General features: G+C 46.4%; 1 protein-coding gene across 2 annotated transcripts in view; it reads right to left on the bottom strand.

Annotated features, from left to right (window-relative positions):
• The window catches only part of JCAD (junctional cadherin 5 associated), a 59,744-nt gene that overhangs the window by 26,613 nt on the left and 5,974 nt on the right, over positions 1-27,157 (bottom strand). The window contains exon 1 of one of the 2 annotated variants that reach the window (XM_058825116.1): positions 2,126-2,193. The exons of the other annotated variant lie outside the window; for it this stretch is intronic. The gene's annotated coding sequence lies outside the window, so the exon portion shown is untranslated. Of the gene's footprint in view, positions 1-2,125; positions 2,194-27,157 lie in introns of those variants that run through there. 2 annotated transcript variants of the gene reach the window in all.

Genomic DNA, 27,157 nt, shown 5'->3' on the forward strand with positions numbered 1-27,157 from the left:
AGGCTGACCAACCCCTTCCTTCACAGCTGGAACTGGTGAGTAAGTTTCCCCAGCAAGCCCAAGCCCACTTGCCCTTGCAACAAAGCACAATAACAAGATTGCAGAAAGCAAGATAACCCTTCCACTCAAGGATCAGAAAACAACATATGTTAAAAAACAAATAAACTGGTGTAATGGCTTCAGCAAGAGACCCAGAGGACTTTAGAGATGTAGCTCGTAGCTTGGTCAACACATTGTGAACGGCAAATTACCAGAGAACAATTGTTTCATACCAAGCTCTCCCACCCCTGAACTCCCTCAAGGTTAATTAGGATGGCCTCTGGCCAAATTAATTAGAGGAGAAGATTTGGGCAGGACTTTGCTATGCACTCATAACTAGTTCCAAGGTGACCAAGAAGTTCAGAAATGCCTCACCTTCTAAGTAGAGCTTGCTTGGCAAAAAACAAGCTCACATGTGCCATGTCATTCTTCTGACAATCAGGAGAAACACTTAAAAGTCGTGTTTCCCTAACTAACAGCTAACGTGGAAGAACTTTCTGCATCCTTCCCACTGAACAATATGCCCTTGTTTATTTTCTGTGTGCTTTTTAGGTCATAAGAGGCCAGTGAAGTTATGCATCTAAAGAACAATATACTACTGTAACATGCCAGTTGATACACACAGCCTGGCAGACCCTGAAAGATCCGTCTTTTCCAAGAGCTGGCAAAGGCATGTTGCAGTGTGGAGAAACACTTAACATCACCATAGGAAGGGAGGATGCAGAAGGGCCCAGCCTTTGAAATGACAGACTAAATTGGTGTTTTAGTTGGTATTCTAATGTGCCCTGATGGTGCAGCTTAGGGATGATCCTGCCTTGAGGGGCACAGCCATGCCCAGCTTCTCTATCCCACGGCAGCAGTCTGCCTCAACTTCCTCCTGCTGCCCAAAGCATCCTTGGAAAAGGGAATAGCTGGCAGGACCACACTTTCTCCTCCAAGTGGTACCATGGTGAGTGGTAGAACTGCACAGCATAGCAGGGTAGAGCAGATCTAGCCTCAGTGATTACAAACCAAGTGCTGGCACAAATTAAGGCTCTGCAAGTGACTGCATCTCTGATCTGTAGAGCTCTTCTCTGTCATTAATCTGATATTGTTTAGTTTGAAGCTGGAAGGTTGCTATTTTCCATGCGTCTGTTACCCACAAAAAGCAACAGCCATTCTGGGCAGAATCGGAACTTCTGAAGTAACAATGAGAAACTGCCTCAGCTCACGCAAAGAAGTGCAGCTGAATACTTTTCAGCAGGACACAATTCTCATTGTCACTAGCCAAGATTTAATGTCTTGACTCTGTGAATCAGACAGACTACTTAGAATAGTTACATCGTGTGTTCACTTAAAGACAGGGGCTGGAGTAACTTAACGTGTAGAGACCATGCCAATAAAAAGCCATTATTCTCAACTCTTGACCAAAAAAAAAGGAAAAGAAAAGGGGGGAAAAAAAGGGAAAAGAACCCAAACAACCACCCATCCTTAACAGATGCAAGAGTCTTTTGGCACAGATCCAGTGGCAGACTAAGGCCATGATTTGCAATTCTGAGGCAATTATGAAATGACATAACAGCACAGATCTCCTTCTGACAGAACAGCCGAGGTTTTGTCTCCTTTGCAATAGGACATGGCTTAAAACAACCACCAGAAAGTAAAATAACCCAAAGAGCCATTTAACTACTGTGTAAACACCGGAGTACAGATAAACACCAAGAGGGACGGCACTCGGTGTTTCAGACCCTGGTGCCACATCCTCTGGGGTCGGTGGGAGCCGGCACCGAGCCGCAGCCGGAGCCCCGGTCCCGGGCGCTGGGACCACAGCGACCGGCGGTGAATGAAGGGAGCGGCTCCAGCGAGCGGCACCGACCAACTTCCCTGGGACCCCGGCTGGGGGCGAGCTCCGGGGGATGCCGGCAGGGAGCCCCGCCACAGAAAGCGGCCACGGGGGGAGAGAAGAACGAGCAGGTGCAAGCGATGGGAACCCGAGGGATGTGTCCCCGCTGCCGCGCACCGCCGTCCGCTCCGGGACACCTCCGAGCGCCGCCGTCCCATCCTGTCCTTCCCTTCCCTTCCCGCCCGCTCCCAGGCCGGCACTCACCGCTCCGGGCGCCGCGCAGGACCCGCGGGGCCGCCGCGCTCAGCGGCTGCGGGAGGCGCCGAGCCCGCGGCGGCCGGGGCGGGGCGGAGCGGGAGGGAGGAACCGAGGGACGGAGGGACGGACAGAGGGAGGGGCGATCGCGGATCTCCGCCCGTCCCCCGCGGCCCGGCCCGGCCCGGCCCGGCCCGGCCCGGCCCGCCCCGGGCGGCTCCGCGGGCAGCGGGCGCTGCGGGAGGCGGCGTGTTGGTGTGATTGCTCTGGAAAGGTGAACGGGCAGCTCCTGCCCTCCCTCCCTCTCTCTCCACAGATGAGCACAACTCACGGCTCAGCTTTCATCAACTTTCTTAGCACAGGGGAAATCTGCAGAAGGGAAGACGGGTGTGTGTCAAGGATGGAGAGGGACATGAGCAGATCTTTCCAAAACTTGCTGTTCCTGCTGGCACCTGGCTATACACCCAAAGGGCTTCTCTTCAACATGGTTTTCAAACGTTTTTGAAGCACTGCTTCCCCACCTTTCCCCTCCCCATGATCTATTCAGCCTCTAGAAACAGGTGAATAATTTGCAAATCTCTTTTGGTTTAATGACACTCTCAAAAAAAGAGTATGTTTGTGAATCATTTACTTTAGTAATTGGCTGGGCCCATCAACTGCTTGCCCTGTCTTAATTGACTTTCACCCCAGGCTATCGAAGCGCTCTTACACATGTTCATAAATTGAGTCCTATTCAGTATGTGCTCTAGTTAATAGTGAGAAAACAAGGGCAGTAAAGTTACATGATGAGTCCAAGGTCACGGCACAAGTCTGCAGGAGAGCCCAGAACTGAATACAGGTTTCCTGTGCCCCGGTTTCCCAGGGCTCTGGGAGTTATTGTCATTGACCTGCTTTTCTATGGACATCTCCTTTTGTCTTCCAGCAGTGGCGGTGTGAGCCTGCAGCTGCTGACACATGGTGCAGCCACCAAAGACAATGCCACCAGCAGCAGGGGGACCTTGAGCAGACCCCTGGCACCCTGTCCCTGCAGGGTACCTGTGAAGTTCTTTGTGGCTTTGCTGGTTGGGAAACTCCTGTATTTTCCTGTGGTGAATTCTTGTAGCTGACACAGTAGTCAGTCAGTAGAAGGTTTAAGTTTTGTCACATAGCAGCTTCATGTGGATGTGACAATAGCAAGGTTTTCCATCAAGGAAGCCGTGCTGCCACAACTTCCAGTTCATTATTTAAATATCTTGACTCTGATAGGCAAATTGGGAGTACTGGGCTTATAAAATACTTGTCTCCTCTGTGTTGTTAGAAAAAATTTCCAGAATTATTTTCTCGTCTGCATGGCTGCAGCTCTGAGCTGTTTGTTCTCCTTGGTTGTAGAAGACAGTCCTGTTTAAATCCCTACTTCCCAAGTCAAAAGCTTTTGCTCTGGCTGGGTAGTCATGGTGTGCCACACGGAGCAGGTCACAGCTCTCTGTTGGGAAAGCTGCTTTGGCCCTGCATTTAGGGGATGGGAAGTGGGGAGGGGGAACAGGCTGGACCATTCCATCGGACCATTTGAAATGGGACCATTTACTGAACACTGTCAGAGTGACATTTTTGTCGTCATGATGTCACAGCCTGTAGAGATCATGATAAAAGCACAGAGGACAGCACATCTCAGACCTGCCTCTCTGCACCTGGGATTAATTTTTGCTACATCTCCTCTGAGAACACTTTTTGGGCTGCAAAGGGAGGTGCAGCCCTTGGAAAGAGGCACTCCTGCAGATTTGTCTGGAGTCCTGCAGTCACTGAAGATTCCCCCCAAGTGAAGTCAAAGGACCTTGAAGTTAGAAAAACAGAGGAAAAGATCCTAAAAAAAGAAATCTGTGCCCATGCTCCTAGGTCCCTGTTACAGAGAAAAAACTGAAAACGTGAGCTGAACATAGCTCCACAGTCAGACACCAGAAAGCAAACATGATTTTTGGGACAATGGGAGGGATGCCTTGGGCTGGATTCACAATTAACAACAAATGATTGCTGGCAGCCCCAAGTAATGTGAAAGGGGGATTGCCCAGAGGGTTGGTGTAACATGTTAATCTGTGATTTGGGAAGTCTGAGGGCTGAGCTTCTCAGCACCAGTGCAGCTGCCAGGGACTCCCTTTGCTCCTGCATCCCCTTGTCCTCTGCCTGTTAGAGAGCGAGTTCTTTGGGCAGATGTTGCTTCTTGCTGTGCCTTTGCCTGGTGCTCGGATCAGTGGGGTTGTGGTTTCAGGTTGCTACTGCAGTGCAGACTGTGACTGCCAGAAGGGCAAAGATGAGGAAAGCAGAGGAGGAAGGAGAGAATTCTGCCTTTTGATGGTCAATGTGCAAACTGATGGAGCATTGCTCCCCTGCAAACGCCACAGTCCTGCAGCTGCCTGAGGAGATCTCCTTCTCTTGGCTCTTTCCAGAGAAGCAGACCGTAGTCAGACATTCTTGAGTTTAGAGCTTCATCCTTAAACGGCTAAAAGAACTAAATGTGGCTGAGAGAGAAGCATACAAAGGGAATTTGCAGAAGAGAAAAGAGCAGTAAAGCCACTCACTGTCCTGCCATGTAGGACTCCTGAGGTGGGTACAACTCAGTGTGATGGGGCAGGGTGACTCATGGGGCAATAGAGGAGAGAACCATTATTGTCCCCCTGCAAGAAGGGCAAAGAAACCACGGATCAGAAGCTGCTGATGGCTGTGTGTGCAAAGTTGGGTACCTGAACAGGAGCACAGCGGGGCTGCATGGACCCAGCAGGCAGCAGAGCATCCCTGTGTCACAGCAGGCAGGCTCAGATCAGGATCCTGTGGGACATGGCACAGCAGGTCTGCGTGCCTGGGCAAGCAGGGAGCACCAGGACTTGGCTCCTCAGGAGATGAAGAGCAGCGCCTGCAAGTCTGGCCTGCAAGTGGCCATTATGGACAGAAATTGTGGAAAACAGAAACACACAAACATGAGCAAGACAGGCCAGATGGGGGAAATACAGATGAATTAATTTAGAGGGAAGGGAAAAGGAAAAACACAGACACATGCTGCACACCAGCCAACTCTTCAGCAACAGCACTGCAGCGTGTCATCACTGTGCCAAGTGAATGGGAAGTTGTGCTCTGCTCGATGCAAGTTATTGCTGTTTTATGGCTTTATAATTCTCCCTGGCCTCAAAACCTCCCTGACTGGGAGCCCCCTGTTTATGTTTTATGTCCCATCAGCAGTGTCGCTGCTCAGGATCGGAACTTTCCTGCCATTCCTACAGAACTTGTCGTGGGCTTGGAGCCTCATTTCTGGAGGGGATCATTCATCAGTGCTTTTTACAGTGAAATCAAACATACTTTTTCATAATTTGGTGGGGTTTGAAGTGGTTAGGTGCATTAATTACTCCCCAAAAGACTGTAACAGGTTTTGTCTTAGATCCAGTTGCTGGGAAAATATTTAGGAACATATGCTGAAATCACCACATACCTGAAGTTTACCATAACTAACTAGCCACAGATGTGCTATTAAACCCCTGGTTATTTTTTCCTCTTGTCCATCCTATATGGCATGTTACAGCCATAAGATATTAAACTTACTTAGAACAGCTGCTAGTCAAAACCAAAATAGCTATTACCTTTGTGCAAGAAAAAAATCACATTTCCCATCCTGACAGTAATCACTTGTTTATACAATTGGCACCTCCTTTCAGCTTGGAACAGAGAAACTTCAGATATTTTATTGCTACATCAAGGGAAACACTAAGCACTGCTGTGGAAAAGGGAGATTTTCATTTGCCAGTCCTCTGGTGCTTTTTTAGCTGTATTTTGACTTGGTATTCAGGGATCCTTCTCTTGAACTGCTTTATTGCTTCCTAGGCATCCCAAAAGAGAAGGAGGAGTGGGTATGTATTGAATAGAGGGAAATAGTTCATGATGTCAGGCGGTGACCATTCTGCAAAGATGATTTAATTCACAGCATTTGCTGTCTGTGCAAGGTGTTGGGCCACTGGCTGCTGGGGAGCAGAAATAGTGCAGTCATGGAGAGTATTTTCCTTTAAGTGTAAGGACTAAGCTATCAGGTCTGTCAGATGTACCTGGAAGTCCTAAAGTATGACACATGAAAGTGTGCTGGAGGGAGGAAAAAATGGGGGGAAAAAAGCTAAAAATAAAAGACTAGTTAACACAGAGGAAACGTACACCCATATGAGTGTGAGTTCCTGAACATTGTGAAGACTGACAAAAAGGCTGAGGGGTGTGGCACACAAATTACCCTGCAGAATTTAGCTGGTTTACATTTGGGAAAATTAGGTAGTGCTTCCAAAACTTTTGAAGTGCTAAATATTGTTAAAACAATCCTTACAGCTCTTTCATTCAAGGACTTGGCTCAGGGTACTCAGAAAATAACTAATGAGTTTCTCATCATAACACCCAAGAGAAATGGGAAGTTATCACAGTAACTGTGATAAGTATCCCTGTCACCCAGCTGGGGAGCAGAAAAGCTAAGCCTTGTTTTTCAGGGGTGTTTCTTGACTGAAATATTTGTACAGTCATTCAGCTGAAAAGCTCTTGAGAAGGATTAGAAGCTCCAGCTGGCCTCTCAGCAAGGTGATGAGGGGAGGAAGAGTCATCCCCCAAAGGTAGGGGAAGATAAAAGGAGAAAAGTTATGCAGTAGCAAGGCATGTTGGTGTTGGATCTATCCTACTTTTCTTAGCTTAAAATTTGAATGCTTTCTACTTCAGAGAAGACTAATTCCTGCATTTCCTTAATAAGGTACTGTAGATTTGATAGTATATGCATTATGTACCAGGGTAGAGTGGTACAATGCAGATGTTATGGCAGCTCCATCCATCTCCATGAAGCTACACATGGAGGCTCAGCTGTGAATCCCACATTGGTATTCCTGCAAGAGATGTGAGCTTCACTTGATGAGGAGGGAAGACTCACAGACAGTGGGAAGTGAGACGTGCATATGGAAAAAGGTCTTTTTGCAGGTACAGGTTTTAGCTTGATTTCTGTAATAACAATAAATTAGTAGGAGCTGTGGATCTCATTAACATCATTGTGCAGACTAGAGCATAAGGAAAACAGACTTCAAATAAGCTGAAAGAAGAGCAGCCTTTGGTCAGAACTCATGAGTTAGCACAACATGTTGATGATGTCTGTGGAAATGCCGCCCTCACATTTAGTTGTGAGTGCTCAGCAGCCACCAGGTCATGCCTGATGTCCAGTATAAGTCTAGTCAAGCAGTGGGTTCCACTCTGTCCTTCCATCAAACATCTGGCTACAGCTCAGCACCATCCTGCTGTGACTCCAGATTTACTGTGTCAAGCTCAGATACTGACCTGTTGGGGTTACAGTGAAGACTGAAAATAAACTGAGGTTACGCACAGGCTTTAGCTAAAAATTCTTTGCCTTTTTCATTAAATAAATTTCAAATTTACTTGGGAAAAAAAGAAAAGAGTCGACTTCATCTTCAAAACAGCTGCAATCATATTCTTACTAGTAGAGATAATTTAACTTGCAAATACATAATGGGTGCTGACCAGGTCTTTCTTTGGGAGAGTAAACTCTGAAACAGTGGAGAACCTGGGGGAAGAGAAGCACAAGGGCCAGAGTAATAAAGGTGTGTGAAGTAATGTAGAAACCAGAGAGGCCTTTTGGGAATGTCTCCTCCCTTTCCTGAACATATATGTATAAACAATAAGCTGGAAGATGGCAGATATAGTACAGATAAAATCATTCTTATTTATTTACACTGATACATCTAGGCTGTGAAATCACTGCTATTAAGAGGCAACTGAAGCCCTGGGGTTTATTAGAAACAAAGGAAAATATATACTGATGGCAGAATAACCTAGAGCTACAGCAGCAAATATCAAGAAATAGAGTCTGGAAAGGGTTTAGTCTTCAAAACTTTGGTCAGACTGTGATTACTGGGAAGATAAAGGAAAGCTGCCCTGGAGGAGGTTACTCCCTTCTCCCAGGCCCACTCACTGCCATACAGAGGGGCTCAGGGTGCTGAGGGTCCTGTGTGCAGCTGGCAAGGGCACGCAGCAGGAGGGGCAGCTGGATCAGTGGCCGTGGGCTGTGGGCCTGCCACTGCCATGACAATCCTCCTGCTTGCCCCCAGGAGGCTGGAGATAAACACTGTGAGTGACTTCCTTCCCCCAGCACTGCCATACTTTGGGCACCAGTCATGGTGGAGCCTCTGCAGACAGCTCTTCCCTGGGGAGTGCAGATTTACCCAGGAAAAGGAGAGCATCCTTGAAACTGTGTTTTAATACACAATAAAACCTCTCTTTTTATCAATGCTTTGTGTCATAGTTTCTATTAATCCATAAGGATTGAATTAATAGCTATTTGACAGATTTCAGCTTTTAGCTGTGCTAATGTAAGTTTTCAAATCTTAAGTTTCAAAAGGCAGCATTGCCCTTTCTGAAATAGTCCCCCCCTCCAGTGGATCTACATGAGCTGGCTTTATGAGACCAAGGAGAGAAAGCTATCTCCAGTAGGTAGTTTTTAAATAAGAGAATCTGAGCACAGTAGCAAGGGTAGAGAGTGAAGAAAGGCTTGTTTGTAATGGGAGCACTCAAAAAGTTCAACAAGAGTTTGCAAGACCCCTTCATGTCAGCACATTCCCACAGAGAGCCTCACCCAAAAAGCTGAAATTACAGTCTTCCTCAGTTAAAGAAAAAAATGGGAGAATGGCTTGTAATTTTGGAACCAGGAAAGCTATGTTTTTCTTCCAAGACACAGCCCCTTGAAGCCGTGACTGTCCTGCAGGGTTAAAGAGCAGGCAGCGAGCCCCAGAGGGACGGGCTGCGGCCGCTCAGCACCCAGCACCAGGTGTCTGTCTCCTGGAGCGAGGGGCTGCTCCTGTTATCTATCTGATACAGAGCACTGTCACGGCTTCCCGTATCCAAACACATCTTGACACTGGAGATTGCACAGATCCCAGGCTCTGGAGGGAGGCCAGGGACGTGCCCCAGCACAGCTCACGCCGCAGAAATCGTTATCGGGGAGCAGCGACATGTCCCGGCTGTCTCGGATGGGCCACGGGGTCAAAGGATTATGACTCAAATCCATTCTTCATAGAGAAATCTTTTCCAAATGCCTGGCTACGCTATGAAATCACACAGGGAGTGTCCTGTTATCTGTGGGGGTGGTACAGACCCACCTCTGCTTCATGCGGAAAACCAGAAAAAGAAAAATACAGCTGTGCAGAGCATCCTTGCTGTACAGAGTCGGCTTTCCAAGCTGCTTCCCTTCCTTTCTACCTGCTTGTAGACAGGTTTAGCACAGTGAGTGGGGATATGTTTCAGCCCCACAGTAATAAACTTGTTCTGTGCATGTGTATTTTAGTCTTGAATTTAACTCTTATTCGCTCTCCTATTCTTTTACGCACATTTCTGCAGATACTGATGTCATCCCCATTTCTTATCTGCTCTCCACTGGAATTGCTTTTTGAAGAGATAGGAAAGGAGATACTTTTTTGGAAAAGTACTGGTACCCAGAACTTATCTGAGCAGCATTATAGAAACACAGTTTTGCTTGACAACCTTTTAAGTTACAGCAACTGTGCAAATGATTGCAGCACAGAATGTCAGCCTGTACCGGGCTTCATTTGGATTTGAAAGTCATTGAAATCTGTTAGGTATGTTGTTGAAGTTTATACTGATATTACAAGGAAATCTTTCTTGGAAGACATAGAGAAATGCAGGCTCTTACCAGAAGACTTTCCTGATCAAGCTGTGAATTGTTCTATTTCCCTTCCTTCCTTCCTTCCTTCCTTCCTTCCTTCCTTCCTTCCTTCCTTCCTTCCTTCCTTCCTTCCTTCCTTCCTTCCTTCCTTCCTTCCTTCCTTCCTTCCTTCCTTCCTTCCTTCCTTCCTTCCTTCCTTCCTTCCTTCCTTCCTTCCTTCCTTCCTTCCTTCCTTCCTTCCTTCCTTCCTTCCTTCCTTCCTTCCTTCCTTCCTTCCTTCCTTCCTTCCTTCCTTCCTTCCTTCCTTCCTTCCTTCCTTCCTTCCTTCCTTCCTTCCTTCCTTCCTTCCTTCCTTCCTTCCTTCCTTCCTTCCTTCCTTCCCCAGAGAGAAAATGGACCTAAGCACCAAAATAATAGAAGATTATTTTTAGCAGAGCCTCATTCAGATTAATCAAAAGGCATCCATGTGCATTTTACAAAGAGGGTTTAGTTCTGAGGTCACCTTATGCACAATTTATGCAGCCCCAAATTCACTAAAGGACTTCCAGACTCATCTGTGGAAATTACACCTCTACCTCACCATATTTTCTCTACTTCAGATGAGAAACAGACACCACTGGAGCCTTTTTTATCACATCCTTTCCTTCCCTGGATCAAGCTTCACCCCTGCCATTTGGGCATATTGCAGCACTGTGATACAGAAGATCATGCAGGCATCCCTCAAAGGAGACAGGCTGTTTAAAGACCAGGGTGCTGTGGGACATTTACACCACACACACACACTTTAATTGCATTGTCACTGTGCCCAAACCCAGTCATCCCCTCAGGCAAGTCCCTGCTCTGAGGGTCCCACATTCCCCTGTCTAGATGTGAGACCTCATAAGTTCTGCCTTCACCTGACAGAGATCTGAACCTGGAAGGAGATCCTTTGTTCAAGCTCTGGAGTGCTCTGGGAGAAAAGCAGCCAGCCAGCCTCCGAATGAAGGGCTGTTTGAAAGGAGATTAAACCCTCCCCTGCATGTGCAACTTCCAGCCAGGCAGCCTACATCAGAGAAGTCAAGCTGCATCCACTCCAAGGGGAAAGTTAAAATAGAACTGAATCTTCTTACTTCAGCTCCATCTTTTGTTGTGCCCTGCAGGCAGTGTTCACCTGAACATCTACCCTCCAAAGTCAGAGTATGCTTGCCTAAAGTGAAAAATGGCACACACAGCCCTATCTTTTTTATTCCCATCAGCCTCTGTTGTCCTTCCACTGAGCATGAACTTAGTGGTCATGAGCAGCACCACTAATCATGTAGTAGCCATGTTACTTACATATTTCAGAAGGGAAGCTGAAGAGTGAGCTGCAAAACTTGTGGGCTCCTTACCCCACATATTTGAAAATAGAGGCAAACAAATCCCTACAGAACTAACAATTCTGCTTTAAGATGCTGTTCTCTACCTGCCACCTCCCCCTCTAACAGAGTCAGATGTATGGACAGTGGGACCTGCACACCCATTTCAACACCAAGTCAGTGGTTCCAGCCTGGATGGGTTTCTGGATTGCACTGGGCTGAAGGTTTTGCAGTGAAGGGATTTCTGCTGAGGGGAGATTCCTTGTACAAGTGAAGGAAGCAGCCTGGGGCAATGACACCATAACCCAGTGCAGCTGTTGCTGCAGCATCATTTGTTTGCATTCTAGGATGCATTGAAATGGCAGCTTGGAGCATTTCTGTTGCTGCTTATCCTCTGACTGGGCTGTTGTTAATGCAACACTCACTCAATGAAGTGTTTGGGATGAGGTCCAAAAAAGCACTTAGGTGCCTAAATCCAAGACAGTGATTCACAGCTGCCTAAGGACTTAGGTTCCCCCCTTTGTATGCCCCTTCCCTGAACCTCTTCAAAAACCTGGACTTCTGCAGAATGTTGACTCTAGGTGCTGTCATCTTTGGGCTTGGCCACCAGAGCCTGCCTGCTGTGTCTGTGCTGTCCAGCCCTGCAGATGAGGTGCTGCGTTTGGGATACCCAGACACTCTGTGGATGTGCCAGAGCTCTGAATTCAGCAGCCACAGCTGCTCTTGCTCAAACTGTGGCTAATGTTGGTTTTTCCAGCTGATATAGCCACTGTGGGGCTCTTTGCAGACAGAAGATCATGAAGAGAACAGCACAAAGGTGATTTTATGCTGATGAGAGAGGAGGCAACCACTAGCCTGGCTTGAGTACATTTCCCCCATGTAACACTCTCCTCCTCCCACTCTCTAACTCCACAGTAGAGGTGATGAAGATGCCTTTCACAGAAAATGGGGGTTTTCTCCTCCACTGTTCTTGCTACTGGTGCCTGATGGAGAATGGTGGAGTCAGGTCTGGCATCTGCTCCTTGTGTGGAAACTGGGTGGGTCACGGGATGCCCGGCTCAAATCCACTAATAGTGCCCATCAATAGAAATATATACAAGAATAGCTTAAAGGCATTCCTAACAAGGTACAAAAACCTCTAATAACCAACTCCTCTATTACATTGCAGAGTATGTATGTCCATGTTCCTCTTTTCTCAAGATAGAGCTCGAAATAGTTGCAGAAAACTGGTTTTAAATTGTAGTGACTTACAGGGAGTGAGAAAGAGCATAGCTGCTCTCCTACTGCAGCTTATTCCCCTTGCTCTTAAAAAAGTCACTTACTTCCAAGAAAGCTCTGAGTAGATGACAAACTGAGGCACAGAGTTCCCAGTGCTGGGAACTGGTTATTTGGGATGGCAGCATCCCTTGCTGCACTATGTTTGGGTGCTCTGACATCTTGACTACATTCACATGTCTTGCCTTGAGGCCATTGCACTTTGCCAGGTTTCTCCTCTTGTCTGATAAAGCAGTTAGGGCTCTGTGTGACAGAAACTTGCACTTTCCAAATACAAATCTCAGGTAGAGCTCTACATGCACAGGCTGTTTTCCTCATTAAGCCCTTCAGTTACTGCTCTTTACCTAAATCCAAGCTGGGCTGTAAAAGGCTTAATCGATGCAACACATTCACTCCTGGTGATGTCAGGGAGCCACTATACCCATCCAACAGATGAGCTGATCTGCTAACCAGTAAATTTGGGATGACAAGAAAAGTTTATCATGTTAAACCAGATGCCATCAGCACCCTTCAGTTCTGCAAAAGTGCTCTAGTTCTTCAAAAAGCTATTATTGAGATGTGTAAGGAAAACATGAGATCTGAGCTACTTCCTGCTCCAGCCTTCTGCAGTTGACATCTCTTCCCACAACCAGGGGAAGAGCCCAATGTGGAAGCATGTTTCTGAAAAGATTTCAAGGACAAGATTTGGAATTTGGTGTCTTCTCTGCCTACATGTGTCCTCAGCAGGAAAACTGCAGAGCAGCAGAAGAGGGAAGATGAGAGCTACTGTGGGACAGAAAATGAGTCTCCTGTAGATCTGTCCTTCCATGTGTGTCTGTCTGGGCCCTATCCTCTGGCCCTGCTGTGATCCATATTTCAAAGGGGCCATGATTCCTTCTCAAGTTACTGCTGCTGGCAGGACAGCAGAGCTGGCAAGCGAGCTTTCAGGAATGTCTTCATCCTTCATGATCCATATGAAATAGGTCCAAGCAGTAATATTTTTGGAGAGCCAGATACACAGATTTTGCAAAGGTTGGGAGCAGCAAAGCACACTATTAATAAAACAGTCACACTGCTCTTGGTTTTGGACTTATTGTGATAATTATAAGCAGAAGTTTTCTTTTGTCTGGTCAAAGATTCTGCTGCTTGAAATTTAGAGCTGTCAGAGAGAGCTGAGCAAGAGGGCTTCGTTCAATGGATGGCATTATCTGCTTCAGCAAGTGCCATCATTCTGCTTTGGTGATCAGTGAAAGAATAAAGAGGAGCTTGTCTGAGGACCCACTCTCCCATCCACTATTAACACTACTGTAGCTCAGAGTAGCCTACCAGTGGTGCCTTGGCTTAGAGAAAAAATAATTTTTTTTCTAAATATATATAAGCATATATATCACTGTTTACAATGATGAAAGCTAGAACTACTTTAATTGTCATTTTTTTTTTAATTAATGCTGACTTATTTTAATGTGGTACCTTCAACAGGGAGAAAAAAAGGACATACTCTCAAAATACTGGGAATAAGATACAAAGAAGAAACTGCTTATAATTGTCTTTTTTTATGCTCAGTCAAACAGGAAAAAAGTGCCTTCTGGCAGCATGAACCTGCCTAGGAGTGGAGATTCTGTTCTGATGGTCAATAATTTTCTCTTCACATTTTCAACTGGTAAGTCTCAACAGTTACCATTAAGAATCAAAGTCTTGATGCTCCAGAGGCCAAAACACCCACCATTTCACCTCATTTGTAATTTAACAGGTTTATCATTTACACTATGATGTCTCTTTTAAAGGAGATCCCAGTGGAATTAACCAGTACTCAATTTCAGGTGCAGGAGGAAAATGTGCAGTGGAGCATATTCATGCTAGAGACAGACTTTTGTGCCTGGGTCCCTGCAGTGGATATTGCTGAAAAGGGCAGCTTTTCTGCAAAGTTCTGTTATATCCCTTCAGCAGGAAACAATTATCTGTAATACCAATTTCCCGCAGAATTTTGCAAATCCATCCCTACAGGGATTTCACCTTTCTTTGTTTCCCCTGCACAGCACAGAAAGTCTGACTGCAGTGATACAAAATCAGATCTGACTCATTTTTATTTTCAGCCTCTGGCAGCTGAAGGGAATAATCTCATTTTTGACTAGAAGGAGATGAGCAAACAGGGTAAGGGCAGGTGATCTGAATCCCCAGAGGACCTCCAGCAGTGCCTTCCCACCGTGTCCATTTTGTGATGAGAGGCCCAAAAGGAGGGCTGGAGGATGCAGTAGGGTGGTCTCTGCTCTAGGGGCACCCATGCCTTGGAAGGAGAAGGGGTCCAAATCCAGGCATGGCAGGGTCCCAAAACATCTGTGGGAAGGTGCACTGTCATAACCAGTGTATGCCTGGAGATGCCCCTTGCAACACCAAATTTTGTCTGAAGACCATGAAACCCCCATGACAGAGCCTGTGGCTGCCTTGAACCACTTTTCTTTCAGCTGCAGCATAGAGGTGTTGTGAGGAGGATTACAGCCATGGTAACCAGGAGTCACATTTTCAGCAGTTTTCTGCATTTTTTATCTTGGTCCCCTCTTCCAAAGCAAGATATCTCCCTGCACGGCTTCCTGACAGTGTGGGCACAGCCCTGCCTGTGCCAGCAGGCCGAGAACCAACCCACGGCACAGGGGAGGAGTCTGCCTGTTTTCTTCCACCCTGGAAAGGAGCTCTGAGCTCCGTATGGGGGTGCTCAGGTTCCATACTGGGCAAGACATGCCCAGGGAAAGGGGATGTGTGGGGTTCACAGGGGAGGTGGGCACACAGAGCAGGAACACTCTCCTCAAGCAGCTCAGCATGTTCAGAGCTACTGTATAGAAATAATCCTCCCATAATCCACTTTGTTCCACCTCTATGGACATTTTTAGAGGGCCTTGGCTATGTGGTTGGGGATGCAGGCATGGTGAGCCTGGGACAGTCCATTTTCCTGTCCCCAGAGTCTGGGATCCCAGCAGCAGTGGGGCCTGGCCTGCTGACTGACAGGGACAAGTACCAAGTTGGATTATTTAGCTGCATTTCCCACCAAGAGGAGGCTTGTGGCGTTGTGCTGTCAGTCCATCTGCACCAGGCAGTGTGTGGCTCTGCTGTAGCAGAGGTGTTCCAAGGCCATGAAGTCCCCATGGGTTTGGGACACGCAAGGAGTTGGCTCTGAGCAGCACCAGCTGCCCCTGGCCAGGCCAGCGCTGGCTGCTGCCAGGGCAGGGCAGGGGGGCTCAAGGCAGCAGCTGAGGCAGCCCCAAGGGCCAGACCCTGCAGGAAACCACTCTGACAGGCTCCCAGGAGCCTCTCCATCACTGTTTGTCCCTCTTCATCCCCAGCTGTTTATTAACTCGGGCTCAGCTGACCTGACATTCAGGTAAGCCAAATCTGATTTTCCGGCTGAGGGAGCCCTCAGATCTTCACTGTTACCAAACAGATTTCATCAAGGAAAGCAGCATGCCCAGCTGCCAGCTGGAGGAAATTCAGACCTTTGCAAAGCTCTGGCTGAGAGACAGGGAGGAGAAGGAGCACAGGAGCAGCCCTGGATAGAGCACATGGCTGAGGGTCTGACCTGGGATGTCCCATCAGGTCCCATGCGTGGCCCAGGGTGCAGCTCCTCCCTGCACGGGGGGATGTTCATCCCTCTCCAAAACGCAGAGTGCACCACTGATGGTGGTGTTGAGGTCCTGGGGCCACTCTGGTGATCTGGTTCAGTAAGGAAGGAAAGGCAGGAGGGGCCCAGACTTTGGGGCTACAAGAGAGATGGACAAACAAGGCGAAGAGACCCCTAAAATATAAAGAATACCCTTTGATATTTTTTGAATTGTTATGCACCTGGTACTAAAGATGGACAAATGACATTTAAATTTCTTAAGGCATTTTGTTTTACAAAAACTGTAGACTTAAATCACAGCTGTCTTTTTAAAATATACTGCAAAAATACTTGTTCAAAAGCAAACTTTTTGTGCAACAAGGGACTTAAAGAAAAACAGTGACAAAATTCTAGTTCTGGGAAGAAAATTTTTCAGTCACAAAAGTCTGAGTAACTCTGCTCTCTAACTGCAGATGCTTTCAGACCTGCTCAAAGAATGTGCATGTGCATATGGAGCTGTGATTTGCCATTGTTTGGGATATCTTTGTTGTTGGCCTTGAAGCTGCAGGAGAGCTGCCTTGTTTCCGCAGTAGAAGTGAGTACAGAGTAGGCTGCCATTGTCCAAGAAGTGTGAGTGTGACACACAAATCCACAGCATAGAAATTTAAAGGTATGGAGCAATTCTGCAGGGCTGTTAATATAATCTGATATTCAGCCCTCATCATCCATTTTTAGTCATGGTCTTTTGACTTGTTAGACCTCTCTAGCAATCTTTAATTTAAAAAATTCCTTTCTCTCCTGAGATCTCAGATGAATGGGGTAAAAATGTCATTTGCATGATAATCAAGGTCTCCTTCAAGGAAAGGGTAGGATCTGGATAAATTAGCTACAACTTGTCAAGAGTGGGAATATCCATCAGAAGTTTGTCTTCTTAATTCCAGAGTCCAGGTGATCACAGCTTTTTGTAGAAGCCAGGAGAGCAACAGCCAAGTGAAAATGCCCCAGCTTGCTCTTTGTGGCCTCACTCTGCAAAAGGGGTTGGTGGCACCAGATCTTGGCATCTTTGTAAAGGATTTCTATTTTTCAGTCTCAGGGTTGAGCTGTTATTTGGATTGGAACATTTTTCATTCAGTTGTAGCACAGTTGCGATGTCCCGTGATGTGCCATGACATTTGCAAACATCAACAACAGTCCAAGTCCTTTGTTGGCTTGGGACACTCCTGGTTATTTCCAAGTGCCATGGGAGAATCAGGGATCACAGCCTCCCTCCACAGCACATCGTTGAGGAGGATGTCATTTCTGAATTGGGTTTTCTGCTGGGTGTGCTCTGACTGACAGCCAGAGCCCACCCAGCCTATGACAGCTCCATAATAGGGGAAGCTTATCTGCCAGCAGTGCCAATAAAAATAAATCACCTACTTGCCTTATGCTCTGAGGAGATGAAAACAGAGTCATCAATGGTCTTGTGTACTTCTACACTAACTCAACACCCACAGCATTCCTTTTTTAAAATCAAATTGCAGGATTTGAGAAGACTACTATGTATTGGAGTACAGAGCTGAGGTTCAGTGGGTATGAATTATGAGGTTACAATACATTCATTGTTTTTTCAAATTAGGTTTGCATGTATGAGTGCAATGTTCCCATTGACTAGAGCAATGCACAATAGACCACCCACAATTTGGGAGGGTGCCACGAGTTTGTCCCTCTGTGGGCAGACATCACTTAGTTTTTCATCCCCATTCTGTCTATATATCTTCAGCCTGGCCTTACTAGTTCCTTCTAGATGAGCTGGAAGCATATGTGGATCACATAATTTTCTGTGGTGACCTCATACACAGCAAAAAGATGTTTTTAAATTGAAAGCCCTCAAAGCCTGTAGAGTTGAGACCTGTACCACTGATCCAAAATGCAGCTTTAGCATTTCCCACTCATTCAGTGTGGGAGTAAACCAAAATTTATTCCTCTGAAGTCAGAGATTTACATAACTTTAAGGCAGGGATGAGTGAGCATACCTCATCTGTCAAGGAGGAGCCACATAGCAGGTTAATTTTTATGATATACTGGGGTCTCAGCTGCTTTGCTGTAGTTTTGTCATCATCCCTACAACCAGTCCTCCTATATTCATAAAAAGTAAGTGAGCAGGAAGCCAAATACGATGCACTGTGTGGAGGAATCGCTTCCTCTCATGTTGCATTGAGATGAAGTTACATAACTCAAAGCTACCAAGGGCACAACCCCTGGCTGTATTTCCATCTGGAACACATGTCCTTGCCCCTTCCCCCAGCACTTGCAGGGGAGATGCTTGGACAGGTTGTTATTTATGTCAGCACAAACTGGTGGTACCAGGCACGTCTCTGTGGCAGTGCAGGAGAGCATTAGCTCCAGCACCATTGTGGAGCATATGTATATGATGAGATAACAGACATCTGGCAGTGAGCAGCTACTGGAGCTCTGTAAATCCCTTGGCTTGTAGTTCTGTGCAGAAAAACTACCTCCAGCACAGTATATGACTGTACAGGCTTGAGTACCAAATTAAAGATTGTGTTGGTCCTCACAAAGCACAGAGCTGTGTGGTGCTGCTTTTGGATTCCCAGCTTGGTTGGCACTTGTGCCCAATTCCCTGAGAGACACAGAACCCTCAGGTGTCTCAGGATCTGCTTGTAATTCTCCAGGGTTTGCTTTGCTGCTTCACATGCCAGGATTTTAGCTGGGCCAAGCAGCTCAGCATCTGCCCTTGGGCTGTGTCCCAGCTGAGACCCTGCACATGGTGTGTGCTGCCTGCACGAGCCTTGCCCAGGAGAGCCCACAAACACAGCCCAGCACCCCACACCACAGCCCCATCACACATCACTGTCCTGGATGTCCCCACTATGTTTTGGGAATGTGGTAAACAGATGGGAATGCCACATTTCCCACTTCTGGGATATGTGAAATGAGTGTTCAGGTCCCTGCTCCAGGTCCAGGCTGAGCATTGCATCCAACTGCTGTGTAGGACATGCTGCCTAAACCCCTGTGTTATTAACTCAAGGTTAACATATAGTTATTTTTATTCCAAATCATGAGATTACAAACACCATTAATATTCACCACCAGTGAGAAGCCTGGGAGAGGCAAACCTGCTGTGGAACATACAGCACATTCAATTCTGTGATGGGTCACTGCCAGCACAAGATCCCTTGGGATGGGTGCCGAACAAAATTCAACTCTCTCTTGCACTGCCTACAGCTAAACTGACTTCAGTTTGCATCCCCATGGCTTTATGTGGTAAATTGGTGGGATATTTGATCTCCAGTACCAAGAATAGGAATGAAGTGTCTGATTCCAGTGCATGATATTCTGCAAATATCTATTTGAGTAGCCAGGTCTGAGTAAAAGAAAAGAAATCAAACAGAGGGATATGGAAAAATCTTTTTATGCCTATAAAAGGATCACTTCAAAACCACAGGATTTTGTATAGGAACCTTTTTCCTTAAATAGTAGAAACAGTCACTGGGTGAATTCCATCAGTGTAAAAAATGGGGGTTAGAAAAGAGCTGCTGTGTACAATAGCAGTTTCCTCTCTTTGCATCTCTTCCTTTCCTCCCCCCACCACACATGTACCTTGTCTTATCCCCTAAAACTGTGCTTGTAACAAACTATGAAAACAGTACAATTACTATATATATGTATTTATACACATAGATATAATCAAACCCACGTCCATATACATATATGTATATGCTGTGTAGTTAAAGATGAACTGCATGGTAGGATTTTTTTGCATTCTTCATGAAACACCTTTCGCACAAAGAGGAACACAGCTTGGCAGTAAATCTTGCTGGGTATCTAAAACACCAGCTCAGGCTCCTCCTGCAGGCTCACACCTGCAGCCTCCTCCTGCCACCAGGAGATAGATAACCTGCCAGAGCCAGGCCTATGAAACCCAGAGCTCTTTGGCCATGGGCCAAATCCTGCCAGGCAAAACCCCGCTGACATCATGGGGATTAGAGAGGTGGCTAATCAGCACAGTGGGATTTGTGTCAGTCTTTCACTCAGGATGCCATGCTGGGTCCCCCTGTGGTCAGAGGGGGTGGTTGGGGGCTGGGAAGGCCCTTGGTGTCCCCGGGGGTGAGCAGCTGTGGGGTGGCACTGGGATTTGGGGTGTCCTGTGCGTGCTGCCATGGGAAGGAGCAGCAATGTGGGAATGGCTCTCCCAGGGCACAAAACTCCAGCACCACTTGGAACAAGGGTCCTTCCCCTGCCCTTTCCATCTCAGGGGTCCCAGGCTGGCAGAGGACAGGAGGGAAGAGAAGGTTTCTGTGACTCTGGGGTTCATTGGCCCCTTTGTCTCAGAGTGGGTTGGGGAAAGGAGTCAAAACATTCCCATCTCCAAACTGGAGACAGGCTCAGTAGAGACTGAAACCTTTTTGGAGGGATTTGTGAAAAAACAGGGTGGTGTCTTTGGTACTCTATAAGAAGGGTCTTGTGTTCACATTAATGTGATGAAAATTTCATGCAAAGGGTCCCCAGGGACTCAGGCTGGCTCCAGTCCATCATTCCACCCCATGCCTAGGTGAATCCTTACAGATGTCTGTATAACAACCTGTTCTGAAAAATCTTTAATAACAGAACCTCGACAGTCTCCTGAGACAAAGTATTTCAGTGTTTTACTACACTTACTATTAAAAACATTCCTTAAATCTGTATTGTCTTTCTTAACTCCCTCCCAGCCAGACCCAGTACACACCCTGACTGAAATTTTAGCATGTGGCTGATATCTGCAGCAGGGACAGAGACCAGTTTATTAAATTTCTTGTTGATCAGCCCTTTATGTGATTGAAAACATTTTTTTCTCTCTTTAGATTTCTGTTCTTCAATCAAGCCAGTTTCTTTTGCCTACCTTCCTGCACATCCCCATATACACCCTTTTTGAGGAGAACCATCTCCTTCCAGAAGAAAAAATTTTGGGTGAAGTCTCACACTAGCAAGGGGAGCTGAACTGAGGGAAGAGAGATGTCTTACAGGCTGTGTTTCTATCTGTGTAGTTTACAGTGGTGATTGGGGGTTTTTTGCAGCAGTATGACATTATAGGTACACATTAGGGGCAGCCCATGACCCATCACAACCCATGGGCTCACACAGTCAGTGCCAGCCTGTCTCAAGGATGCTGGGGAAAGCTGTGCACTCATCCCCCCAAACTGCATCTCTGGGGTTTTCAATCCCTATCTCCAATTGTCATTCCACAACCTACAATCAGCACAGCTCCTGCCATAGCTGCAACAAGCACGGCACTGATTTTCACATTGCCTAAGCTGTCCCTGAAATTATGGTTAGTTCTGTTGTTAGTTCTGGGATGAAGGGAGACCCCCACAGTCCCAGTCTAGGCAATCCCTTAGTCAGCAGGGAAGTCTTGACACCTTTCACATACAACTTTTAGTGGCTTCACCCTTCCCCCAACAGTTTCACTCGGAATTCTCATTTCTGCTCATTTCTGCTGCTTGCTTGTGAAAGGGCTGACACTGTCATGGTTGCTAGAAACCAGGAGGGAAGCATGCTGCGGTGAGAGTGCACACCCTTACTCCTACTCCGTGTACTGATCTAGAAAACACCTCCTGAACATTTTTTAATGTGACCTGGCAGCAGACCAGGGTAAATGGCATGTTCTTTTCCCAGTGCTTTGGCCCAAAGTGTGTTTCAGAGGCTTAAAAGAATAGTCAGGCAATTAAATGTGATAAACGAGGCCATTTGTCACCAGCATTTTCACTTTTCTTTAAAGTATAAAACGAGATAATGAGCAGGGCTCGAAGAAATCCTTTGTGGAGTTGCAAGCCAAGGTCACATGATATACAGAACGGATTTTCTGCCTCTCCCATCATGAGAATGTGATCTGACAATACTCCCCCTTCTGACACAGAAATCACTGACAATGTTAAGAGAGAGGGGGGAAAAATCACTAATGGTTGAAAAAACAGTGACATGTTGCAATGAAGATAGGAAAAGAAATGCACTTATTTAAGGGCAAATTTATTCCCACTGCAAGCTTCCTGTAGGTGCTGGTCAATAGGAACACTACCACAGAGCCAGCTGCACAGTACCTTATCTTACAGCAAAGCTTTGAGCAGAGATTGCCAACACATCACCTCCTCAGCAGAGAGCAGGGCATGTACCCAGGGCTGGCAGGGTTTGGTGGAACAGATGGGTCACCCATAGCCCCAGCAGAGGGGAAGGGACAGGGCTGAGATGGGCTCTGGGAGCTGTGGGGTCCTGCAGAGTGTGAGTGAGTCCCTCCCTGGGGCTCCAGGTGTGGGAGGGTATTCCTCCAGTAGTGCCCACAGGTACATCCAGCTCACTGGGACACCCCACTCAGTGACAGACATGTCACAATGCCACACAGCTGTGTGTGACACAGCCCACAAGAGTGGTGGCTCTTTGGCAGTGTCTAAATTAGTGCAGGTTTGTATTTGTGGCTGGAGGCTTGAGCTGGATATGAATCCAGAGCTGGAGCGTCTCCAGCTCTCTTTTGAAAAATAACACCTTTCCTTCTGGCAAGTTACCAGAATGTGTTTCCTTCTGCATGCTGGTTTTTCCTATCATGTGTGGTTAGGAATTGGGAAACATTTACTCCAAGGTGTGAAACCTCTCTGCACCTGTGGAACATGAACATATTGACTGTATTGACACCTTTTCATGCTGCCCTGTATCCCACCAGGTCGGTGTTACCTCTGCACCCTTTTCCATCTCCCCTCCACATGCACCCACTTGTGTAAGAAATTACTTTTGCATTTTTTCTTTTTCTTAACCTGTTTTCTCAATCAATCATCAGTTTATACTGAATATATTGAGGCAGGAGGGCCAGTAAGTATGGTTGTGCACAAACAGAAATGGATATTTGAGGAGTTGAGAACCACTGACAGTTGGTCTCTACAAGCTGTGTTTTATTTATGTCTGTATTGTGCTGTGTTGGCAGCATTTGATTCAGCCCTGGGATGAAACCCCTGAGTTTTTGCAAACATGGACAGCCTCACACATGTCTCTGACATTAAATAAGTGATACACACAGTGCAAGGAAACATATATTTTAAGAAAACTACCCAGATGCACCAGCAATGGGAGGTGTTGAAGTATCTCAAAAGACTAAGAATTAAAATCTTGCTAAAGAAAAAGCAGGCCAGGAGGTGCCAGTCAGGCACCAAACAAGTAAATGCCAAACTCACAGCTGAGTCACTGATTCAGCACCAGGTTAGACTCAAGTCCATGGGTTTTCATCTAGAAATGGACTGTGTGCCTGCCCTTTGGCAGGGGCTGAGCAGACCAGTGCCCTCCTCAGCACCCAGTGACCCAACAGCAGCAGCCCAGAGCCAGCTGAACCCAGCTGAACCTCTCCGACCTCACAGTGGCTGCCACAGTTGGGCTCAGTGATCTTTGGGGTCCCTTCCAACTCAGGATATTCTATGATTCCCTGATTCACATCACTGAGGTCTGTGCCTGAGGGGAATTTTCAGATGAGCTTTCAAGAGACATGACTGGATCCTGTGCTGTATTAAACTGCTGGTGAGAGCAGTCTGTCTGTCCCTACCCCCACCAGAAGCAGGCTCAGCCCCAGCTCATGAGTTGCCCTGGCTGTAGCTTGCTGAAAGGGTGGGATAATCCTGCCGAAGCCCTTGGTGGGCTGCCCGTTTCCTCTCCTTCCAACTCGATTGCTTCCAAAACAAATTCCTGTTGCAAAAATTCTGGTCCTTTCAACTCCACATTCCTGCATATAACACAATCCCTTTGAAAAGGAGGTGAACTGGTACAACTCAGTGAACTTGAAAGGAAAAATATCCCAAATAATTGTTGGAAATGATTGGAAACAAGTATCTCACAGAACAACGTGTTTCTGAGTGTTTCCGATAGCAGCAGACAGCCACGGTCTGTTTGCAAAAGCACAGAGACTTACCAGGGGCAGGCAGTGGAACTGTGGGAGTCAGAGGCAGCACCATTCCCCTCCCGGCAGCCAGAGCTCCTGGGAGGGCTGCCTGCAAGGAGAGGTGCTTGTGTGGAGGTGCTGCCACCATCCATTCCACCAACAGCGAGAGAAATCCCCTGGCAATCTCCAGCTATGGCCCAAGGAACGAACCCTCAACCCCGTCTGCAGCAGAGACTTTTTGGCATCCATTTGATTTGTCTGTGTTTAAAGAGGAGGACATGGAGAAGGAGGGGAAGGGTCTGACTCCCACAAGTTCAAATTTACTGCTTCAGGAAGATAGTTTCTTTGCAAACTCTTTCCACGTTCTTCTTCTTGTTATCTCTACAGAAGGTTGAGCATCTTTAAAACTGCATAAGCTTCCCTTAGGGAGGCTTGTTTTCAGATCCCTTCTCAGCCCAATTTGGAGCAGGGACATCAAAGGCAAGGCAAATATGGTCCCCTGTTAGCTGGGATCCATTTGGAGCTGGTCTGGGCAGTTCCAGCCTGCCACGATGTTCACAGTCTTTGGAAATATTTACTTATCTGACCAACAAGAGAGTTATTTAATAACTTATGATGTCTGCAGTTTTGTGTAAACAATTTACAGTGCTGTGATTGATGCTGGATGATGTTTGGAGAGAGGCAAGATGGACTGTATATATTGGGCTTTGGTTTGGAGAGTTCAGGCTCAGGGCTGGGCAGTATTCTACCTAATAAATAACAGTAGTCAAACATTGGGACTTTTGCTGCTTCATTGCTCACAAAGCCACACAAACAGGGCTGAATTAAACCAGGGCACACGTTGGCCATGCAAACATCTGAGACCTTTGTAGAGGTGCCTGGTACAGTGGTCACAGTTCCTGGTTCTGCTTTTGCCCCTTGCCCAGGTTGTCCCCAACTCTGCAGGAAACAGCTGGGTTTATGGGCAGGACAGCCAGAACAGATGTGGAGCATCACACTTCAAGCTGCTTCTCCACATCTAGTAGAGTGAAAGTTGGGAAGTGAGAATTACCATGTCCAGGAGGCAGCTCCAGTCCTTGCAAGAACACAGTGAAATAAGTGGCTTGCTTCTTTTGGCACAGCTTCAGGTCATGCTACATGGTTGCTTTCCTCAGTCCTGCATTTTACAGGGTCTTACATCAGGTTCCCAGGAGAAAGATGAGATTCCTGCTGCAGTCCTTGTTTCCAAAATCCCTTGTCTGGGTGAATACCTTCCATTACAGGTGTGTGTGATCTTGAGAAAATTGGTGGAAGGGGTATTCCTATCTCCAGTGGAGAGACACAGGAGTGTGATTGCTGTGAGTTAGGTGTGTGTGCAGCTCAGCTGGTCAGACACAGCTATGGGTGAGCAAGAGCCCTCATGAGACACCACAGCACAAGAGAGAGGGCATGGACCAACATCAAACTGAGAGGAACTCAGAGGCTTTCACTCAGTTCAAACTAGAAACAAGTTGTTTCCTTTCTGAACCATCAAAATGTTTCATTTTTTTGGAGTTAAGCAACCTGGACATGTCTGAAACAAGTTTCAGGATCATGCAGTTCCCTAAAATTTTCTATAATTTCACTTTCTGATCTGATTGTGGACAAAGGCATGATTCTCAGATCTCCTGAAGTGGAACTGCCAGGCCCAGTTGCAAGAGCTGAAGGGCAAAAGTTTGGAAGGAGAGGACAAAAACCCTTCTCTAGCTACCAAGTGGCTGTTCATATTGACTGGTCCAGGCAAAAAAACTTAAAAACCCCTTTATTCTGGAAATCCTATTTCAGACACATTTACTGTCAAAGGCTGACTCCAGGTGCTGTGAGGAAATAATGGCAGGAATCTAAAAGGAGGAAATTAACCCTAAAACTGACACAAGATGTCTGGGTGGCTAAGAGCTGGATAAAGGCTCTATGTACCCATGGAGAGAAAAATATGCTTCCTCTGAACAGAGACAAGTAAGGAAGTATTGATCTGAAATTATTGAACTGTGGTACTTCATCCATGCTGGTGAACATGGCTTTGCCTAATGGAGAGAAAAGTACAAGGAGGTCTTTCTCATTCAAATGGAAAAAGGAAAGGATGTCTGAGGCACATGTTCCACATATTGCATTCACCATGGGAGGAAAGTAATGCTCAATACCCTCCTGATGTTCAAAACTGTTTCTGCAATCCTCTTCAGCTGAGAAAAGGCTGATTGATCTCCCAGCTTCACCTCTAGTGTTAGCGCTAAAAAGGCTGTAACTTTTTATTTGGTCTGTGGAAATCTGCACTCAGAACAAGAAGGATCTCAAGCAAAATGCTGCCTGCCTCCTCCTCCCCCGAGGGACCATGCAAAGACACATTGCACTTAGCAAAAGAAGTGAAGGTTTTGGGGGGACCTAAGTGCCAGCAGGCTGACGGCACCACTCTTTGTCTCCTTGGAGATCTGTCTTGATGTAATTAATGATAAAGAACTGGAGCAAGAATAAAAATGATTCAGAGAAGCTTTGGTATTTTTCCCCCAGTTCAGCTCTATGATTAAACCCACACAGAGCCTCAAATGAGGAGATGAGCTTCAATTATAGCTAAGGAGCAGCATAATGAATTATCTTCTTTGCACTTACTTTAGCTGGTGAGTAACTCAATTTCCATCCAAATCCATGTTGACTATAACTGATTTAGCCAATAACTGATTCATCAAGATGCTGGAAGAATGTGGAATTAGAAATGCAGAAGAAGGGCTGTAGCTCTTCTTCACTTCAATATTGCTAATCTAGTGCAACATTTTTAAGAGATAACTTTAATGCTACCTACACTTCTGCGTAAGTCCACCTTTAACAAAAGTTAAATACAAGAAAATGGCCTGCTAATGAAGAGTTTGAATCCTCTCTTTTATATATAATAAAAAATATTTTTATTTGGGATAGTGAGTCCTTAGATTTGCAGACTCCAGCCAAATAACAGAGAGTATGTTGTGTGGCTTATGTAATTTTAGGGTCTTTTGCTCAGAAATTCCCAGACCTGCAGGTTATGAAGTTATAATTTAAATACTATTGAAAAATATCAGCGGCCTCAGCCTCCTCACGCTGCCCAGCAGTTGTGAGCTGCATAGGGTTGGCATTGCTGTGTTTCCAGCCTCAGCCATGGTCTGTGGGTACCAGTAGGAAGAGACAACTCTCAGAGCAGTTTTCCTGCATTCAGGAAAGGATCCTGTTCCTGGAAGTTACAGGATTTTTGGGTTCCTGGGGCAAAACCAATATGATTTCTGAAACTCTGCTCTGCAACTCTGGGAGCAGCTGGAAAAAT

Source organism: Ammospiza caudacuta, chromosome 1 (assembly GCF_027887145.1).
Source record: "Ammospiza caudacuta isolate bAmmCau1 chromosome 1, bAmmCau1.pri, whole genome shotgun sequence".
Classification (NCBI taxonomy): domain Eukaryota; kingdom Metazoa; phylum Chordata; class Aves; order Passeriformes; family Passerellidae; genus Ammospiza; species Ammospiza caudacuta.